Raw genomic sequence first — 22254 nt, forward strand, 5'->3', positions numbered from 1 at the left:
CTCCTTTACAGTAGTCTTTTATTCACTGTAATTTGTGCTTGAGGGAAATCGAAACAGGAGTTACCATGCAGATGTTATTGGGCCCTCTGCATTGTCAAATGTCTTTGTGAACAGCAAAAAGCCATTATTAATTTTGCAATTCTACAGAAATATAATGGATCAGTCAGGCTGTATGTAGTATCTACTCTTTTTAGTGTTATAAAAACCTGTGGTCCATCCTGAGACAATTTTAGGTGGCTAGGCAAGTGGCAAGATAAGATGTAGCTTGTCTCAAGTAGGTTATCCCCACTGGTACCAAAATAACACACCCCCAAAATAGTCTGTATAAATCTACCTCTGCATTTTGGTCACTATGATCTAATATGGACTGTATAAAATTCAGCTTGTAAAAAACTTCCTAAAATGCACAGTTAACTGACTTTCTCCTATTTGCACTGCTTGGAGATACAGCATGACATAAATGAACTTTACCTCTTTTCCTTCTCTCACTTGCTGTTTGAGATAGGTATATTCTCGGTACTGTGAAGAAAGGGCATTGGCTGTATTCTGATAGGAAATCAGATTTTAAAGAAAAAAAAATATCAGATTTTAAGAAAGTTTCAAGTGAAACTTGAAGCATTCAGAGAGTTTTGGAAATAGCCAATTTTCAGACAAGAAACAGAGAATTCTTTTGCATCTGCACAAAAGCTTGAGTCTCTTCTACTTCACAATGGTATTCTTTTGCTATTATGTTATTAAGTTGTGCAAAGTGAAGGAAAGCAGACATAGGACCAGCTGATTAATCAGTCACATGATGTGCATGTGGCCATGGAGTTTTGGTGATGACTGCCGTTACTTCATTGCATAAAGAGTAACTTTGAATGTTGATTTCGAAGTTGGTCTCGATCTCTCTCTTCCATCAGTAGTTCCACACCTGACCTGAAAAATGCTTCTAATTGATCACAAACATTTTTTACTTAAAAAGAAGCCATCGGATGAAGCATTTGTTGATTTTGTTCATTTTACCTCCTCCTCCATCTGTGTGTTTTGCATTTAAATGTTACAGCAAGTAGGAGAAGTTTCCCACCGGTTATGTTTCTGCTTTTGTCAAGATGGTTCATTTGAAAGATATTCATATGAAGAAAAAGATGCCAGGTTGTTGCTAAAATATTTTAACTCAAAAGAGGCAATCAAAGAAAATTTCTTTTAAAATTCTGTGTGCTATGAAACCGGTAATGGTTGAATGAATGTATCATTACAAGACTGTGGTTTTCAAAGGACCATACTTCTGAAGTTCTTCCTTCTCTAATCCCTATTCCTAAAGCACTTTCATAGAAAAGACTGTAGCATTAACGATGTTTTTTTAATTGTGCATTACAGATCATATTTGCCAGGATCTACTGGATAATTTGTCATTACTGGTCTGGTTACAATACCGCAATTTGCAAAGGAAATATCTTTAAAAATGTCTAATCATTTAGATCAAGTAAAAATCATTTAGACCAACATTCTTCCTAAGATATAGTATATTAATACACCCTTAAAGGAACTTTCTTCTTATTGATATCAGTCATTCTAGTGAGGTGAAGTCATACAAGTAATTTACTAAAGAGAGAAGCTGTGTCTCTGTCTGAATCCCTAAGGATTCATTCCTCCATGTAACTTCAGCTTTCTAATAAGGAAAACAAAAACAATGTGTTTATCTCCTTTTTCAACACACCTACACACATTAATAATGTATTCTACTTACATAGAAAGAGTGCTTTCTTTTAAAAAACGCTTATAGTACATTTATACTATTTGTTGTATCGTTGTTATACTATTTTGTTCATAAAAACCAAGGAAATAAAAGAAGAGATAAAAGTGCCAGCTCCAGGTTGATGCTAAAGTGGTGTCACAAGCTGGCTTGGGACTCTTCTTCAGGTAGGAGTTGTCCTTTTGGAACCTAATCTCTTCCTGCAACTGCAGAACCGGGGAAAAAATAACCTTTATTTCTGAAATCTTTGTGTGGTAGTTTCTTCACTATGTTCTATATCTACCCTACTATAATGCATTCATCTGTCCAATACTGATTGACTCAAGAAATAAGTGATAACTTTTTTTTTTTTCTGATCATTACTTGCTTTGCCTGTAAACTCAATCTTGCCTTATTCATGTAAGGCATTACCGTGAAGTCAAAAGAATTTCTCCATAAATAAGGCAAACTACAATCTGACCTCTCTTTCCTGGCTTGCTTCCCTTTTTACCCTTCATATTAACGCAACCCCATTATTTATTCTGAATTTCAGGCTGAAATTAACCAAATGAATTGCTGGGTTCAGCAATTACTATTTATTTCGGTAAAAATAGACTAATTTTTTCTTGTTTTGCTATGGAAGTAGTTAAGAACAATTATGGACAAGCATTGGCTTAAACTTTCTAAGAATCAATCCAGCAAAACTGTTTCTGTGGCCTTCAAACAACTAAAATCAGTAAATGGATTAAGTTATCAGAATCAGACATGCTGTATGTGAATTCACAAATTACGCTTGTGATAAGACTCAAATCACAGATTCCAAGGTGGTTAAAGACAGACAGGCACTACTGCATAATGCAGTCTTAACTATGCCTTTTGTTGTTGCTCTTGGATGAGATCTACATAATTGCTTTTTTTCAGTGACTTCACTGACACTTTAGCATATATCTCACAGCAATAGGTCAGGTCATACTGAAATCAAACTGTCTGAACCAAGTTTCCATGTGCTACTTAAATTCAGCTTATCTTTTATCAATTTCTATGATTCAGTTCTAGTTAAATATGTATTATGTATTATATATTTTTTATATTATTACATTTTATAACATGTTATATATACGTTTTCTTATAAAACTTCTGCGTTAGTACAAAATGGTTGATGCTTACAGGATAAGCACAGAATGATCGACTGCTTGATATTTGGTTTTCATTTTTAGACCCATGCTATTTATAACTTGCTCTTAGAACAGAATTATTCACTTTTTATAAGATTTTGATATTTATTACTATGTTATCTGAACGGTGATTATTCATTTAATTCGTCACCTGTGGTGTGAGGTGATGGTGGTATAACCACCAAAGCGTGGAGTCATTACTGTTACCATCAGTAGTGATTCAATTTAAGATGCCTATGTCCTGATAGTTCAGAACACACACAGTTTTTATGAAATTTATTCTTAAAATACTCAAAATTTTACAATGCAATGAAAGAATGAACTTTTAATGAACAGACAGGGGAAAAAATACTACATTTGTCCAGATTACAAAGAAATTTCATAAAACAGGCAGGGACAGAACTGATTTTATCAGGGGCGTTAGAGTGTCTAAGTCATCAGATCATTCTTCGTCACATCAGTTTTCTCGCTTTCCTGATTTTTTTTCATTCTGCTTCCTGACATCTTATACGAAGAAAGAGGCTGGGCCTCTGTCCTGTAGAACCTTGTTTTATTCCCTGACTATATTTTATCCTATATAATGAATAAGGCACGGATTCCATAGGAAAAAGGAACCAATTTGAAACATTAGAGATTGCTGCGCAGGACTTACGGATGCAGGATATTTTAAGTGCTTGATTAACAATGTCCAAATTGTTTATTTTTAACATAGCTTCCAGGGTATTTTAAAAAAGAAATGTGACTTTCTCTCTCTGCAAAATCACCACTGTACAACGCTATGCCGATTTCCCTGTCATTCGTCATTGAGTTCCTTAAATATGGAACAGGGATAATCCAGTAATTAGGAGATGTAACAGTTTAATATCTTTCTTTAGGGCTAGACAATAAAGAGTAAAAGGGATGGCTGGAGAATTTCCTATTTGCTCCCTTAAAAAATACATTTTATGTACCCTAAACTCTAATCCAGGTTTTGATGACAATAGTATACAAGGAAGGACTACAGACATTTGTACCCTTCTTCCCCTACGACTGATCCCTTTTAGATCTTGAAGCGCACATATGAGGATGAATCAAAACTCACTGAAAGACAAATTTCATATTGGAATAAGTCAGAATCTGAGTACAGTCATTTCCACTTTTCAATCAGATGAAAGCAATGTTTCCGCATGAGAAGTATCAGGCCACCTTTAAGTACAGGAGGCCACGACAATGCAATAATAAACATCAATCCTAGTATTTTCTTCCACCTCTTTCATTTGTCTGCTAAAATGAGTGTGGAAATAACTGGTTTACTGAACACTACGCACAACTATGACAATAAACTGACATCTTATTGCCTGTTAAGTAGCCTCTAACCTTGATGAGAAACCCAGTCCAGGTGAATCCTGCAAAGCCTTTAATTTTCAGTTCTCATATTATGAGAGACCTGCATTCTGCCACTTTACACTGATGCAGAGCTGTTTTTCTTGATGTAAAACTGTTTTGCCTGTCTGTTCACTTTAATTTTCCTTATTGTACAGTTTGACTAATTTTCCAGACTGCAAAATTAAAGAGTCCTTCTTACATGAAATTTTGATGTAAAAATCCTGCTGGCGCCACAAGAAAACCCTTTAAGGAATTATAAATTGAATGCAAGCTTTTTTTTCCCTTGTACTTATTTGCTTTTGACTGAACAAACCATTAGTATTTTTTCAAGAAACAGAGGAGTTTGTTTCTCATTATATATACACACCATGTTATATCAAAAGATACAGAAACTTGAATCCTCCTAAAATTCTAATTCTCTCTTTTTTTTTTTTTTGTCAATCAGACTTTAGGTCTTACTTTCACAACAGCATCTTGATTTATAACATATTTTCTAATTTTTAACTATTTCTTTGCCAGCTCAGTCTCTTGTGCCCTCCTGTCTTATCAGTTTCAGGATGCACTCCAATGCGTCATTCATTTCCCTTTTCTCTGAGGCAGTATGTCTAGAGACATCGTGGCCAGTTTGTGTTTTTCACTCTAAATCAAAACTGAAGACCCACTTATTTTTGCTTCACTTTCAGACTTATAAAATTTGTCACTGGAGACTATGTCACAAAATGATTTTTTTAAATGTTCTTTCAGGTACCTACCATGAGAAAAAAATGACGTAAGTCAAGATGATGAGATGGAATCGAATAAACAGAAATTTTCTGTGTGTCATCTCAAATTAAAATTCAAACACTACTAAAAGCTGTTCTGACCAAAACTATTAAAAACTTGTGTGGATGTCAAGTATAAAACCTGCTTTTGTTTTCCTTTATTTTTTAAAGTATATTTGATATTTTTGCCAATGTACTTTTTTTTTGCTTTTGACTGAGCAAACCATTAGAAGTTGTTGCATATAACAAATCATCTTAACATGGAGATTGCAGGATGAAATATTCATCCTACAGCAAACACCAACACATCCGTAAAATGTGTTTTGAAACCATGTATCCATTCTGTCTTTAGCTTGCTGTTTACTGCTGCTTAGAGAATAAGACCTAAGTAGGTCTCCATGTGCCATGTGCACAGATTTGCAGTTTTTGTTGTCTAGATCATTATGAGCTATAAAATATGCATGTTGGCTGAAAACACTCTGCTCATATGTCTTCAAGCACAAGAGTGCTACTTGTTTTTATTCAAAACTGTGTGTTGGCATATGTCCTTTGAAGAATGGCAAATGACAAAGTCATGTTACCGTAGTGGAACACTTGTGTCTATGATCAACCAATGAGGACTACAGCAATTTATAGTTCTCCAAATAAAGCACTCTTATAAATGATGCAACCTTGTACAGTAAACATAAAAGATGGAGTAGAACAGCGTAGAATTAATTTAGTACTTTTAACATTTAGAAAGAAAGTACTCTTTACAGTTATACCTCTAAAAGGAAAATTAGCAGAAGTAATGAGCTTGCACTGACAAGTTCAAAAGCTGTGAAATAATAATGCCTTAGTGTGTGAGGAAAGTAAGTTATAATTGGTATGTACCATGCACACAGTATTGATTGGCCAAAAACTAGAAATAGAAACATCTAGTTGAATATTCAGGAGACTGGTTGACTATAATTTTTTTTGACATGTGCAAGCTATTTTGCGATTGATAACACATTTCATTCTAAGTAAAACAGTGTCATAAAATTGAAGTACAGTCTAATTTGACACAGCCTGTCAATTCCTAAATCAAAACAGTTAGACATATTTTATTGTAAATGGAAGGAAGTTCTTCCAGTTTTTGCACTAGCTAACAAGAGGATACAACAATGTCCTTCTGGTCTTGCTCCTTTTATTAGAAATTTCATTAATATGTCCAGAATTATTCTGACTGGCTTAGGTAGATATTTAATAAGACTCATTCTTTAAAAACTGTAAAGTCACAGTAAAGCAGCAGCACACTTACTTTGCAAATGAGCTTCTCCATTCAACAGCTGAACAAATACACCTGTTTGATAGGTTCTCTTCTTTTAAAGAAATTGCTTGTAAGGGCTCCAACTGTGTTCAGTTTTTGACCAAAACCACCTTTCACAGGAATTCAAAAAGTAGGCAAAAGACAAAAAGAAAACTTTATATAGGAGTGAAAAGGAACATTTATGACCTTAAGTTTCTGCCTGAGGTCTTTGGAGATCTTCATTTTATGTGACATTCATTCTTTTCTAAAGTAATGTAGAGTTCCCTTTTCCAGGTCTTTTTTCTCTCTCTCTTTTTTTTTTTTCTTTTGAACAAAGAGAGAATTGTGTAATGGTAGTGTTTGCCTAACTACCTTAAGACTAAGCAAGAGCAATATGCTTTAAATTTATGGGATTCATTTTGTTCCTCTGGAAAAATCCTATTAAAGTATATGGGTTTGGACCTTACAGACATAAAATAACAATACCGCTTTACTGATCTTCCATGGTATAGATAATTACATATATTAAATATGTCATTGTTATGCACCTGATATTCATGCAATCTGAAATAATTTCATCAATTGTAACTGTGAAGTATTTATAACAATTTGTATTACCTCTGATTGTATTCTATCTTTACATAGAAGCTTTTATGATTTTTTCCCTGAGTGTGATATTTTCAATTTATAGTAGCATAAATGAGAACTGAACCTATTGCATTCTGCTGCGATTTAAAAACAAACAAAAGAGAAGAAATATGCAATCTCTGAAAAACATCAAGAATATATATATATGCTCCTTACATATCCTTCAGATATGGATATGGGATATTGGTGTGAAGATAAAAAGCTTGTTTTTTCTTTTCTCCAGTAAATTAATTCATTATTTTTGACTAGCTTGATGAGTAAGGAAAAAATGCACGTTTTAGAATCCAGAACTTCTAAATTTATTTTTCATTAATCAGTAACATTACAGAAACAGTTTAAAGAATAGCTTTGAATGGATCAAAACCATACAATTATTAACAGAAAGATGAAAAATCTTTACCTACATCCTGAAGAAATTAGCTCACTGCAGATATTTTAATCTTATTTTCAACACAATTTAATATATTTTTATTACTCTCATTACGCTTCTCCCTTCATATGTTCTTTAATTTATTTAAGTCTTCTTCACAAGTGTGTAGTAATATAGAAACCCCTGCTTCTAAACTTGTCGGTTAGTACTGTTATCTTAATCCATTGCTACCTTAGATGAAAAGGAGGTAGTCTGTACTGCAGCTGAAACCAGGTGATCACTAGCCCATACACGGCAACATGCTTGGTTTTATGTGATGACATGTAGGCTGATCTTGTCCAGTTACACCTTAGAAAGTAAAAGGGATGGACTTTATCACTTCTAGGAGACTATAATTACAGAAGCCATAAAAACCTGCATGCTCAGAATCATACGGCCAAGCTTATAACTTCAGTTTATTTTGCATCTGGTTTACGTTATTTTACTTAGATGTTGCTACTTGTTAATGGAAGTGAGACTTTACTGAAAATCCCTCAGAAGTCATCTTTCAAATCATAGAGGTTGTGAAATGGAGAATATGAAGATGAAGAAATTTGTAGGGAAATAAATTAATCCAGGGCCCACTTTATGTCACGGCTACATATTTTGCTGTAGAATGTACTTCTCACAGCCAATAGGGACTCTAGCATCTCAGTATTCATTAAAACCAAAAATAAAACACAGTTTTGTTTCTAGCCTTCCTTGCTATAACCTTGAAAGCATGAGCAGCGCCTGTAACCGATGGAAGGCAACAGAGTGTAACCAAATGTCTTCCTGAGATGAAGAAAATTTGAAATTATATCTCTGAGAGCTATGAACTTCCCATTTATCTTTGCAGATTCCATGATCCCATATCTACAGATCATATCATTTTTTCATAATATTATACAATACAACATTTTGTAGCCAGTCACGTAACATTTTGTTTTTCTGGGGTTTTTTTCTTCGCATTTGGGAGACTCTGTTCTTATTCTGTAAATTCCGCAGAAGGGGGAGTTAATCAGTTTTCATGCATGCTCACTGTTCTGTTTTATAGTATATTTCTCTTTTATCTTGTTCTTATGCCATCATAAGGTTGGAGGCTGTCGTGGGAACAGTGATCATGAAATGGTAGAGTTTTTGATTCTGTGAAAATCAAGGAGGGGGATCAGCAGAACTGCTACCTTGGACTTCTGGAGGGCAGACTTTGGGCTTTTCAGGAGCCTGGTTGACAAAGTCCCCTGGGAGGCAGTCCTCCAGGGCAAAGGAGCCCAGGAGGCCTGTATGTTTTTCAAGAAGGAAGTCTTAAAGGTGCAGGAGCAGGCTGTCCCCCTGTGCCGAAAGACAAGCCGTCGGGAAAAAAGACCAGCCTGGCTGAACAGGGAGCTAAGGTTGCAACTTAGGGAAAAAAAGAGGATTTATGGCCTTTAGAAGGAAGGGCAGGCCACTCAAGAGGACTACAAAGAGGTAATAAGGCTATGTAGGGAAAAAATCAGGAGGGCCAAAGCCCAGCTAGAACTAAACCTGGCTTCTGTTGTCAAGGACAACAAAAAAAGTTTCTATAAATTTATTAGCAATAAAAAGAGGACTAAGGATAATCTCTGTCCTCTAGTAGATGGGGCCGGTAGTATAGTGACCAAGGATGAGGAAAAGGCTGAAGTACTTAATGCCGTCTTTGCCTCAGTCTTCAGCAGTAAGACCAGTTGTTCCCCGAGTACCCAGACCCCTGAGCTAGAAGACAGTGGTAGGGAGCAGAATGAAGCCTCTGTAACCCACAGGGAAATGGTGAGGGACCTGCTTCAGCACCTGGAGGTGCACAAATCTATGGGTCTGGATGGGATCCCCCCAAGGGTACTGAAGGAGCTGGCGGAAGTGCTCACCAGGCCACTTTGCATCATTTATGAGCAGTCTGGCTAACTGGGGAGGTCCCAGCTGACTGGAGGCTGGCAAATGTGACACCCATCCACAAGAAGGGCCAGAAGGAGGATCCACGGAACTACAGGCCAGTCAGTCTGACCTCGGTGCCTGGGAAGGTCATGGAACAGATCATCCTCAGTGCCATTACACGGCACATGCAGGAGAACAGGGTGATCAGGCCCAGTCAGCATGGCTTTGTGAAAGGCAGGTCATGCCTGACAAACCTGATCTCCTTCTATGATAAGGTGACCCACTTAGCGGATGAGGGAAAAGCTGTGGATGTCATCTAAGTGGATTTTTGCAAAGCTTTTGACACCGTTTCCCACAGCATTCTCCTGGAGAAACTGGCTGCTCATGGCCTGGACAGGTGTACTCTTCTCTGGGTAAAAAATTGGCTGGATGGCCATGCCCAGAGAGTGGTGGTGAATGGAGTTAAATCCAGTTGGTGTCCGGTCACAAGAGGTGTCCCCCAGGGATCGGTGCTGGGGCCCCTTCTCTTTAATATCTTTATCAATGATCTGGATGAGAGGATCGAATGCACCCTCAGTAAGTTCACAGATGACACTAAGCTAGGCGAGCGTGTTGATCTGCTTGAGGGTAGGATGGCTCTGCAGAGGGATCTGGACAGGCTGGACCAATAGGACAAGGCCAATGGTATGAGGTTCAACAAGGCCAAGTGCTAAGTCCTGCACTTGGGTCACAACAACCCCACGCAGTGCTACAGGATTGGGGTGGAGTGGCTCAAAAGCTGTCCGGCAGAAAAGGACCTGGGGGCATTGGTGGACAGCCGGCTGAATATGAGCCGGCAGTGTGCCCAGGTGGCCAAGAAGACCAACAGCATCCTGGCCTGCATCAGGAATAGTGTGGTGAGCAGGACTAGGGAAGTGATCATTCCCCTGTACTCGGCACTGGTGAGGCCCCGCCTCGAGTCCTGCGTTCAGTTTTGGGCCCCTCACTACAAGAAGGACATTGAGGTGTCCAAAGAAGGGCTACAAAGCTGGTGAGGGGTCTGGAGGACAAATCTTATGAGGAACGATTGAGGAAACTGGGATTGTTTAGCCTGGAGAAGAGGAGGCTGAGGGGAGACCTTATCAATCTTTACAACTACCTGAAAGGAGGTTGTAGAGAGGTGGGGACTGACCTCTTCTCCCTGGTGACAAGTGATAGGACGAGAGGAAATGGGTTCAAATTATGTCAGGGGAGGTTTAGGTTGGATATTAGGAAACATTTTTTCACTGAAAGGGTTATTAAACTTTGGAATAGGCTGCCCAGGGAGGTGGTGGATTTGCCGTCCCTGGAGGTGTTTACAAAAAGGGTAGATGAGGTACTTAGGGACATGGTTTAGAAACGGTTTTTGTCAGGGTAGGTTAATGGTTGGACTTGATGATCTTAAAGGTCCATTCCAACCTCAGCAATTCTATGATTCTATGATTTTTTTAAAAAAATATGCTAATTCTGATGATGCAGGCTTATGGTGAATTTCAGTTTTCCCACTCATATGATGTCAAGGATTTTCTCCACTCTTAAATGCTCAGACAAACCCTTAAATGCTCAGGGAATAAGGCATTCACCAAATACCACTCAGGAAGCTTTATTGCTACCCAGCAAGTAGTCCTGAGCCCTCAGCCCACAGTCATATGGGACTCTTTAGAATAGCCCAGTTAAGAACTTACTTCCTGGTGTAAATTGATTATGAGCTCCATCACCAACCATGAAGGCAACTTACCCCCAGATAAATACCAAGTCCTCACAAGCTCTGACAAGAGTTTTTAAAATTAGTACTATTGTACAGCAATTACTATAGTCCTTCTGCACATGGAGCGTAAGAAAATCATTCAGGATAACAAAATCTCCCACTTGTTGATGAAAAGTATAACCCATATATTTTTTTTCCTCTCCTCTCCTCTCCTCTCCTCTCCTCTCCTCTCCTCTCCTCTCCTCTCCTCTCCTCTCCTCTCCTCTCCTCTCCTCTCCTCTCCTCTCCTCTCCTCTCCTCTCCTCTCCTCTCCTCTCCTCTCCTCTCCTCATATTAATGAATAGACAAAATCTCTGACTTCTTGTCATTCGTCCAAATCTTCTGCCTATTAGAATATGCAGGTGTTTTTAACTTTTAATTTCCTTGCACATTCCTATATTTCTGAATAGAGAGAACTATCAGAGGGCGTATCAGACAACTCATTTTGTGAGTTGTACAATGACCATGTGTCTAAACTTTATTACTGTATTACAAGTGTAAGAATGAGGTTTGGATCTGTCCTGAACTCTTGATTCACTCAGTATACTTGGTTAGTATGTACATAATATGAACAAATGATTTTTATTTTGGTTTAACAAATTTAACTTTGTTGATAATTTCTTTCGAATTTATTTAACTTTGGTTTAGGTTTGTTTTTTCAAACAAGTGTTTGTATTGAACATTCAAAGTAACAATTAAATTATATGGTAGAACCACATATAAAGACAGAAGAATGTACAAATTCTTTGATGGCTCTTAAAATTTGCATCAGAGAAAATACAAACTGCTATGTACCTGTAAACATTGCTACATAATATGCTACAGTAGACTGAAGATTCAGAGGCTTTGGCCCATATAATTTTATTCTACTTTTCTCCACAGGAGCATTGGTAAGGTTGATGTTTCAAAGCACTATAAAGAAAAACAATGATGTAATTCAAACCACTAGATATCAAACCATTCAAATTATCTCTTTTTCCCAACAGTGGGGTGCATGCTTTTCTCTCTGCCTATCTCATAATTCATGGTAGAATACTTCTCATGCGAATTCAAGCAGATTATACATAACAAACACGATTGCTATCCACGTAAATTTTGCCAAACTTTTTTACTCAGAAAAAAAAGTAACTAAAAAATATTGAGCACAACATATAGATCAGATACATGAAGAAAAACTTACAAAAACTTATTTATACTTCAGGTGAAAAGTTGGAGAGAGAAAACTCCATCAAAACCATGCTCTACCTTGTGAAAAAGAGTTGTGCTGAAAGCTCTTTGTAAATCTGCTGCATGGACCACCTCCCGAGGGATTGCACAGAGCACTGCCCTTGTTGCCACCCACCCTTGTGAAGAACTATGGGTGCACAAAATAAAATGTATGGTACCCACTAACAAGGCAAGACTACTTCCCTTTGAAATGTCATAAGCTCATCTCAAATTCCAGTACCTTTCTTATAATCTGGTCCATGACAGTGCAAACCCGTCAAAGCTCTGCTGTTTTGTTGTCCCATATTTGCAACAACTGCTTAAAAGGAAGGTTCTGTAGAACACAACCCCTTTGTGCCAAAATAATGCAGTTCCAGCTTGGAAGGAAAATCTTTTAATATGACTACAGGATCTCAACTGTACTCAAATACTTCCCATTTTTAACTGGAGTGCGTGTCCCCTGGTGCAGATGTGGGGAATGGCAGAAGTAGTTGATAACACTCTCTGCTTCAGAACAGCCTGAGATGTTGTCTTCTGTCTCTGAAATGTGATCTGTCTGAGAACCACAAGGTTTGCCTTATTCTGGTAGTCAATGAAAACTGACAACAGTTTTCAAGATATTGTCAGCACACCCTTAAATAACACTTGTATCAGGAATATACCAGCACTTTGAAATACAGAAAATTTTGCAGTCACAATGTAATTTTTAAAATTTCAATTTTTTTTATTCTTCTACTACTTAATTTTACAAAATTCTTTTTTTTTTTTTTTTTTTTGGCAGGAATCATATTTGTTTTATTTTGTTAACTTGCCTTTACAAAACTCCACTATAAAAATTTAGTTTAAATCTATTTTTAAACTTCACTATAATTAAGTTGGTATAAACTTATTTTTAAATGATAGCTATACTTTAGGGACATATGTTATTATCTTACTGATAATGATAGCTAGATAGGCAAATGAGAAAGAAATATCAAAAAATATTCATTTAAGAATGATTGCCCAAAAAATGCAGACTAAAATAAAATTTTTCTTCTTTCTGATCTTTCCAGAGCCTTTGAGCTTCAAATTTCTACCAAACATCTCACTGAAAAATCTATGGCAACTTAACAAAACAGTTTGTCTTCAATGTGCTTATGATTCTGTTATAAAACCACAGGGCACAAAGGTCTTAATCTCCCTCTTGAGATGCATTTGGGATTCTAGCCGAGTGCATTCTGGCTTGGTTAGGGAAATGAACTGTTGTTGATCCTTCTGGGGAAAAAAAAAAAAAAAAAAAAAAAAAAAAAAACCAAAACCCAAGATAAAATAGAAATAAAATCCTATTTAATATTTTCACTGCTTGCAGCTGATACTTTTTGGATGAAGACCAGGTTATGCACTCGCACCTAAAAAACCTGGACTCAGTATCCCAGTCCACCATAGCTGTCTGATCAAAGCATCAATGGCCACCACTTGGAAGCTTAGAAGGTTAGTCTCACAGCACATACACTGCCGAGGCTGATATTCAGGCATCACACTGCACCATTAGAAGCTCTATTTCTGCTCCATTCCCGCATGCAATATCAGTTAATACCCCCATAGCCATGAGAAATGAGCTCCATTGTGTTGCTTGCTCCTACTTCTCTGTTTTCAGCCTGATGTGTCTGAATCTTGTTTGATTTAAACCTGATCTTGTTTTCATGAAACAGGCAGAAAAACTTTACGCAAGCAAAAAGCACATATGCTTATCCCCTCCAGGTCATTCAATTAAATTTCTCTATTCTTGAAATCATTCAATGCCTAATCATTTCCCAAACGCAAAGGAGGGGTGAAACTCAGTTTGAGATTGGGGATCCAGAAGAAAAACTCCTGAATTTTCATCTTCATCCTGAGGCCTACTAAATTTCTATCAGCATTCTACAAACCCTTCCAGCTCCCACATCTCCTCCCAATCACCTAGCACTTCTCATTCATTTTCACCCTATTTCTTATTTGACTTCATACGATACCGTTGTATTCAAGTGTTGTGTTAAGGGGCAAAGTAGTTTTGGCAAAAAATAAATCTCCTTGCGTTCTAGCACTCCTCACCGAGGTGGGAGGCTAGGTGCGGCTAGGTTTAAATTCTGAGTGATGCCCCAATCACCACTATCAGCCCAGGCGCATTTAATATATTATACTGTTATGGTTCTGGATACACTAATAGCAGTCTGCACTTTCAGCCCAGTCGTGCTCATGAACTAGTGTGGCCTCGCTTCGGTCGCGTTCAGTGTGAAAACCCAAACGAGTAGCTGCCTACAAGTACAGTTTATTTAAACAACAGATACGCAAGTTGTTTTGGATCGCCGGTGATAGTGACTGTCTGCAAAGCACGTGCGAATACTAAAGATGTTAGCAATATAGCTCGGTTACAAACGCGCTAAGTTATAAAACCGCTCTATTTAGAGATTTCTAAGTTTCACGGGGAAGCACTTGGTATAGCCAAGTGTTCGAATCTTACCCACAAGCATCCTTATGGGGGGGGGAAGAGACGCTTAGCCCGTCGACTGTTCCCAGAAGTTCACGATGGTGTCTTCCCTCACATCCCCCTTTTCTTGGGCTATTTTTATACTATTTTTATCTTCAAGGTGGAGTTTGAGTGACTCTACTCATAAATACTTTCATTATGATTGGTGAAAAATTTTCTCACCCTGCATTTAAGGGTATAGTTTACAAAAAATTCAGGGCGGAGACTCAAGGAGGCGTGGTCACACCTTGGAGACGGGTAGCTTTTGGGATGCAGGTGTGTTTTGGTATTATAATGACATTATAATGAGCAAAGTCCACTAAAGGACAGAATTTCATCAAAAAAATTACAGATTGTTGGCTTAGGGTAACAAGTAGGCAGTTTATCAGTTCTATAAGACCTTTGAGGGCTCCATTTGGTCCCCAAGTTCCCAGGTTATCACAGAGTTTTAGCCACGGTGTCTCCACTCCGCTCCATCCTTCGCATCGTTTTCCTTCCGTGTTGCCATCTCGTTCCCACATTTTCCGGATTATCACAGGGTTTGGCCTTGGAGTCTCCACCCCATTCCACTCCCCGTGCTGCTTTGCAAGCCATATTGTACAAGGAATCACAGATGTGGTGGATTCTTCACATACCATCTGCGGCTGTATTTTACCCTAGAAGCCTTTTGATTTTATACCTTTCTTTAATGTGTGACCAATGCTGTATTATTGATCAATTTTAGTAATCACTCCACATCAAGCCACACAGCCCTTGGGTGAAATTCTCTTAGAGCAGAAATAGCAAAAATATACATCTGCAGGGCTAAATCTCTTGTGCCTTGCCACTCTTCTCCCAAAGCGTTGGAAGAGCATAGAGATTGACACAAAGAAGGGGATAAAGTACAAAGGAGACATCTGCTTAAGGGAAATAGGAGCAGAACGGAGGCAACCCTTTAAACCAGGGAGGATTGCTCTGAGCCTGGTGAATCAAGCAGTGATGTCTGTGAGAAGGGGACTTCTTTCAGCTACAGATGAGAAAATCATGTGGAGACTTTCATTGCATTCTTCTGTAGCTTCCATCTCATGACAGCCTCCCTACGGGACGACTCTTACTGTCTATACAGTATTTTGCTCTTCAGGCTCTACTTAGAAGAGCATTATTTGAAAACTTTTTATAAGAGTTCACTGGGGATATGGTCCTTTGTGTTGAGAGACACTTAAGAAGAAAAACAGCTGCTTAATATTCTTGACATTATTAGATGGAAATGATGTAAGAAATTATCACTCCTACCTGTCTAGATAAGTAGCATCAAAGTATAACTCCTAGTGTTACCCTGCCCATGCCTTTCAAAAAAACACTAAATAGCGCCAGGCTGTCAAAGGAGGTAATTAATTCAACATAACAAGCACTGAATGTAAGGAATTGAGATCACAATAATTGACCAACTTTCTTGGGGTCCTTTATTAGATTTAACTGTTCTTTGGTGATCCCAGTTCCTTTCTTGCAATTGTTCAAGGTAATCTACTGTTCCCAGTTTATCTCTCTTTACTTATGACCATTTAACCTGAGGTGGGAGGGTGCATTCATTGCTACTTAGATATTTTAACTATTTACTTGCTGACTTATCGATGTTGTTTACTGAATTTTCTAAATATATGAATAGAAAAAAAAAAATCAGAGAATACAACTGACCAAGAAAAATAGGTAGCAAAAAGTAGTGACAGCTGATACCCCAGTCCTTTTTCCTATTTTTAAAGAGAAATCCTGATATAAAATTTTCTTTTTTTTCCCCTCGAATTTCATGGCCTGTTACTTTTCAGTTTCTTATCACTTCTACTATCAGAACTACTGTATTCAAACAAGGTTTTTAAATATATTAAGAGGTCTTCTGAAAGGATAACAGTCCCATTTCAAATGACTATAGAAATGAATTTAAATGGGCTTAGACAATTCAGATTAGAATGCAATTTACAGCAAATTAAATGCAATTTTAAACAGAGTTTGCTGGCCAAAATAAACCACAGTAAAAATGATAGCATAGGAATATGTGATTTTTTTAAGTATATGTAAAATTATCTAAATCATCATTTCCAAGGTGATAACAATTTTTAAATCTTTAAAAAAAAATTATCACAGAACCAATGTTCAAGAAAGATCATTACTACGTATTCTAATATAGATGTCCTGCAAAGAAGTAGTAAGTCAAAAAAACAAAAAAAAAAGATGGTGATACCAGTACTCTTCTGTATTGGGATTCAGGAGATATTAAGAATAGGTCCCTGAATATTCACAAAATGTCACATTGAAGGTGATCTTAGAAGGCATCCTCATTTTCCACAGGTGCATTTATTTCTCATTTCCCTCCCATGTGAATTTATATGACAAGCGTAAACTACATATTTCAACACAGGCTTTTATTATGTGGAAATCAGAAATAAAAATATAATTTAAAGAAATTATATATTTATATTCTGTTGACTGCCATACTATCCACTTTATGGCTAGTGTACAGAGAAATAACATTAACTCAAACAAATAAATGTGGGCAGCAGTTTCTCATAACTGCACTAGGAGTGCTGTGGAGTAACATCTTGGTAAACAACATAATTTGAGGGAACGCTTATGTGAAATTCCCTGTCTATGGCAGGGGGGTTCCCTGTCTATGGCAGGGGGATGGAACTCGATGATCTTCAAGGTCCTTTCCAACCTAAACTATTCTATGATTTTATGATTCTATGAAATGTAAAAATATGGCTTTTTATTGTTCCATATTGATAAAAATATGGGCGAACTCATGTTCCAAGATACATTTTATGGTCCGTTTTCAAATGTTTATTTTATATATACTTATATATATGAGAAGGCTGGGGTTATAGGAAAGGATTCTCCCTTTTTTCATTAGTGCCTTTTATATGCCACTCAAATTCAGCAAGGACAAGACTTCTTTCCTGGTTTAGCTTTTATACAGATCCAGGGCAAAGCATGTTGCCATACTCTGCCTGCTGCAAACTCCACCATGAATCTTACTTCTGCTCCTTAGTAATATCTATTTTTGGATCCAGTGGCTACGTAACATCAACTACATAAACAGTCCAACAAGGCAAAAACTTAATTAATAATCATCTAGAAGGACTAGGATACCACAGGATGGAGTTTCAAGCACTGAATCCCATTTCATTGAGGTATGTAACTGTATGTACCCTAGTAGAAATATGAGCTCAAGCAAGTGACAGAAAATTCTCTCTAGATCTTTTGTCTGGTCTAGGTGTTCCCGTGCTGAGTATGCTAGATGCTATGAAAAAATCAGTGTACAAACAAACAACAGAATAGCTGCAATGTTTTAGAATTGGGTTTTGTCCATCGACTTTCCTGGTTATGATGACAGCCATAAATGGATACTCAGGTAACAACAGGGAAAGCATATAGGAATTCTCCTGTCAGCACTCTCCCAGTTACTATGTCCAGGTCAGGTATTTTCCTGACTTTCATGTGATTTGTTCGGCAAAACTCAGTGGATCTCTCATCCAGGTACTTGTACAATTATCCTCTAAATATAAACTAATATTTTTAGCTGCTACCACCAAAAGATTTCCATTGGGTAAACAAAAAAAAAAAAAGAAGAAAAGATAATTCTTCTATCATTCCTCTTTTTTTTTTTTTCCTTTTTTTTTAACTTACTATTTACCAGCTTCATTTTATGTATTACATTCTTGTGCTAGAAGAGTTGGTGAACAGTCAGTCCTTATCCATCTTCCCTATGTCATTTACCATTCTGTAGATCTCTGTTACAGTTTTTTCCTCCCCACAGTGCTCTCTGTTCCAGGCTGATGAGTCTTATCCTATTCGGTCATTCAGAAGCCTTTCTAAACCAGTGATCATCCTACTGTCTGTTTTTTGAACAGTTCAAATTCTAATCTATTCTCTAGTAGCCTAATGTTTCAACAAAATGTTTGGAAATCTTGGTACCAAGTTTCCATTCCAGTCTTACTGACTTAGGCAGTGCAACAGGGAGCAACATCCTATTTAAACCTCTTTCTTTGAATGAATTTAATAATATTTATTGGATTCCAAAAAGTTGCCATCCATAGGCAGATAAGGACAGGTTTTTAAAATTTGTTGTCACTTTAGAATCGGTCAGAGTATACTGAAGAAGATGTTGACTCAGAAGTTGTCCTTTGCAGATTTCCGTTAACATAATGTGGCCTTCAAAAAAAGAGCTTGGGGCTGAAAACTCCATGCTAAATGGTTCTGTGGAAAAATTCCTGACTCCATCTTTTATCATGACTTCCATCTGACTATCACTCAATAGGGCTCGGTTTCACAGTGATGCCTTCAAAAATCCGACCTTAGAATTTCATTGTTCTGAAAATTATCAAGTCAGATTAACCAGCAAGTACCACCAGAACTCTGGCAGCCACCTACAGGAGGGACCATAGGTCTTGGACAGCTGCTAGAGAGATCTGCAGGTGTGTGTTTGTGTGTGAGAGATCTGCTAGCAAGCTTTGAGCCTCATTAGCTGGCAGCCTCATTAGAAGGATGTTTGCATCATTCCTGTTTATGAGTGTTGTGTGTGTGGTTGTGGTGTCCATGTTGGTCTGTTGACCAAGAGTGTCTGCATAGTGTAGGTAGGTGTGTGTGCATGTGTGTGTGCTGACACGCTTAGCTTCACTACTGGCTGGACCTGGGAACAGAAAACCATGGAAGCCTCATATCTGACAGGCTGAGGAAGGAGAAATCCCTTGGGTATTGGAGGCTGTCAAATTTGGCTCCATTGGACCGGGAAAGAGAACTTCCCTGGGTCCTGGAGTGAACTGTATCCAGCTCCCCCTAATAACATATAGACATATATCTTTTTTATTTTTATTTCATAATTAAATATCGTGTCGTGATTTAATCCCAGCCAGTAACTAAAACCAAGCAGCCTCTCACTCATCTCCCCTTCCCTGCCCAGAAGGGTAGGGAGAAGAGGGAGAAAAGGAGGGGAAAGGGACAAAATAACCTCATGGGTTGAGGTAAAAACAGTTCAATAGAACAATAACATAAAAGGAAAGTAACAATAATAACAATAATAATACAAAAGTAACAATAATAACAATAATGGTAAAAGAATATACAGGACAGAAGTCACTCTCACCACTTGATCAACTCCCTAGCCTGACCCAAGCAGATATCGCAGATTCTCCCCCTCCCTGGTGAACCCCTATTTATACACCGAGCATGACATCTACAGTCCAGAATTTTCCATTGGCCAGTCCATCGTTCTGTGTATGATCCTTCTCAGCTTCCATGGGAAGCTGAAAAAAAGTCCTTGACTAGTATAAACATCACTTAGCAACAACTGGTTGGCTGGATGAGGGGAAAGTCGTGGATGTCATCTACCTTGACTTTAGCAAGGCTTTTGACACTGTCTCCCATGACATCCTCATCAAGAAGCTGAGGAAGTATGGGCTAGATGAGGTGACAGTGAGGTGGATTGAGAGTTGGCTGCGGGACAGGACTCAGAGGGTTGTGATCAGCGGCACAGAGTCTAGTTGGAGGCCTGTAACCAGTGGTGTCCCCCAGGGGTCAATACTTGGTCCTATTTTGTTTAATATATTCATTAATGACCTGGATGAGGGGACAGAGTGTATCCTCAGCAAGTTCGCTGATGATACCAAACTGGGTGGGGTGGCTGACACCCCAGAGGGCCGTGCTGCCATCCAGCGTGACCTGGACAGGCTGGAGAGCTGGGCAGAGAAGAACCTAATGAGCTTCAACAAAACCAAGTGCAAGGTCCTGCACCTGGGGAGGAAGAATGCTAGGCACCAGTACAGGTTAGGGGCGGACCTGCTGGGAAGTAGCTCGGAGGAGAAGGATCTGGGGGTTGTGGTAGACAGTAAATTATCCATGGCCCAGCAATGTGCCCTTGTCGCCAAAAAGGCCAATGGAATCCTGGGCTGCATAGGGAAGAGTGTGGCCAGTAGGTCGAGGGAGGTCATTCTTCCCCTCTACTCGGCACTGGTGAGGCCACAACTGGAATACTGTGTCCAGTTTTGGGCTCCCCAGTTCAAGAGGGACAGGGAACTGCTGGAGCGAGTCCAGCGAAGGGCAACTAAGATGATTAAGGGCTTGGAGCACCTCCCTTATGAGGAAAGGCTGAGAGAGCTGGGACTCTTTAGCCTGGAGAAGAGAAGGCTGAGGGGAGACCTTATTATGGCATACAAGTATCTAAAGGGTGGGTTGAAGAAGGATGGAGCCAGGCTCTTTTCATTGGTTCCAAGTGACAGGACGAGGGGCAATGGGCACAAGTTAGAACACAGGAAGTTCCGTTCAAATACACGGAAACAGTTCTTTACGGTGAGGGTGACAGAGCACTGGAACAGGCTGCCCAGGGAGGTTGTGGAGTCCCCTTCCCTGGAGATTTTCAAGACCCGCCTGGATGCAGTCCTGAGTAATGTGCTCTAGGCAATCCTGCTGTAGCAGGAGAGTTGGACTAGATGATCTCTAGAGGTCCCTTCCAACTCTGATAATTCTGTGATTCTGTGATTCTGTAACTAAAACAATATACATTATTGACATTCCGTTCATAACAAATCTGAAAACACAACAAAAGAAAATCAACTGTATCAGCTGAAACCAGGACAATTTTGTATCACTGATATTGGTTATTCTCATAACCAAGAACCACATTTTGTACATTTGTTTTCAGAGACTTTGCTGTCTAAAAGCAAATAAATAGCTATGGTGAATTCATTCATTTGAACAAAAACAGTGCATTTGAAGATTCTTCCAAATTTTTCTAACACTAGGCTAATAACATAACCTCAGATCTTTACAAGTGAAAAAATTGCTATATAGATTGATTTCAAAGCTCTGTGCATCTTCCAGCTGCTGATGTTTCTTTCCCTGGCTTCCTATTGATTTTCCACTTAAGTCCAACAGCCTTTTTTAACTAAATGCAAAAAAATTGCAAAAAGAGATAAATCTAGAGTATGGATACAGTGGGTCTGTTTGGGGTCTGTAAACGAAGTAAAGTCAGGTACAAATTTTCTTTTTTGAATATCACAAAACTTGGTTTCATTAATGACAAGTTTAACTAAAGAATCAAATAATTTTGTTTATCCCAAAAGAAAAGGAGAGAGAAAGCAGTCACTGTGGGAAAGACTTCTGTATTCTGTCTGCATTAAGAGTGGGAGTATGAATGGATTAAGAAATTGAAACGGATATTCAGCTCCAGCATCGTTCTTTTACTCAGGAGTGTTTACACAAAAGGATAGTAAACACTTTTCACTTGCGCTGCTAAAAATATGTGAAAATGGATGCACACAAGTCTATGGGACCGGATGGGCGACACCCAAGAGTGCTGAAAGAGTTGGCAGACGTACTTGCCAGACCGCTTTCCATCACTTACAGGAAATCATGGCTAACTGGGGAGGTCCCAATGGACTGGAGGGTGGCAAATGTAACACCCATCTATAAGAAGGGCAAAAAGGAGGATCCAGGTAACTATAGGCCTGTCAGTCTAACCTCGATACCAGGGAAGGTCATGGAGCAGGTCATCTTGAGTGCCATCAAAACCCACATAATGGGCAACCAGGGCATCAGGCCTAGTCAGCATGGGTTTATGGA

The sequence above is a fragment of the Vanellus vanellus genome, assembly GCF_965231255.1.
Source record: "Vanellus vanellus genome assembly, chromosome: 1".
NCBI lineage: Eukaryota > Metazoa > Chordata > Aves > Charadriiformes > Charadriidae > Vanellus > Vanellus vanellus.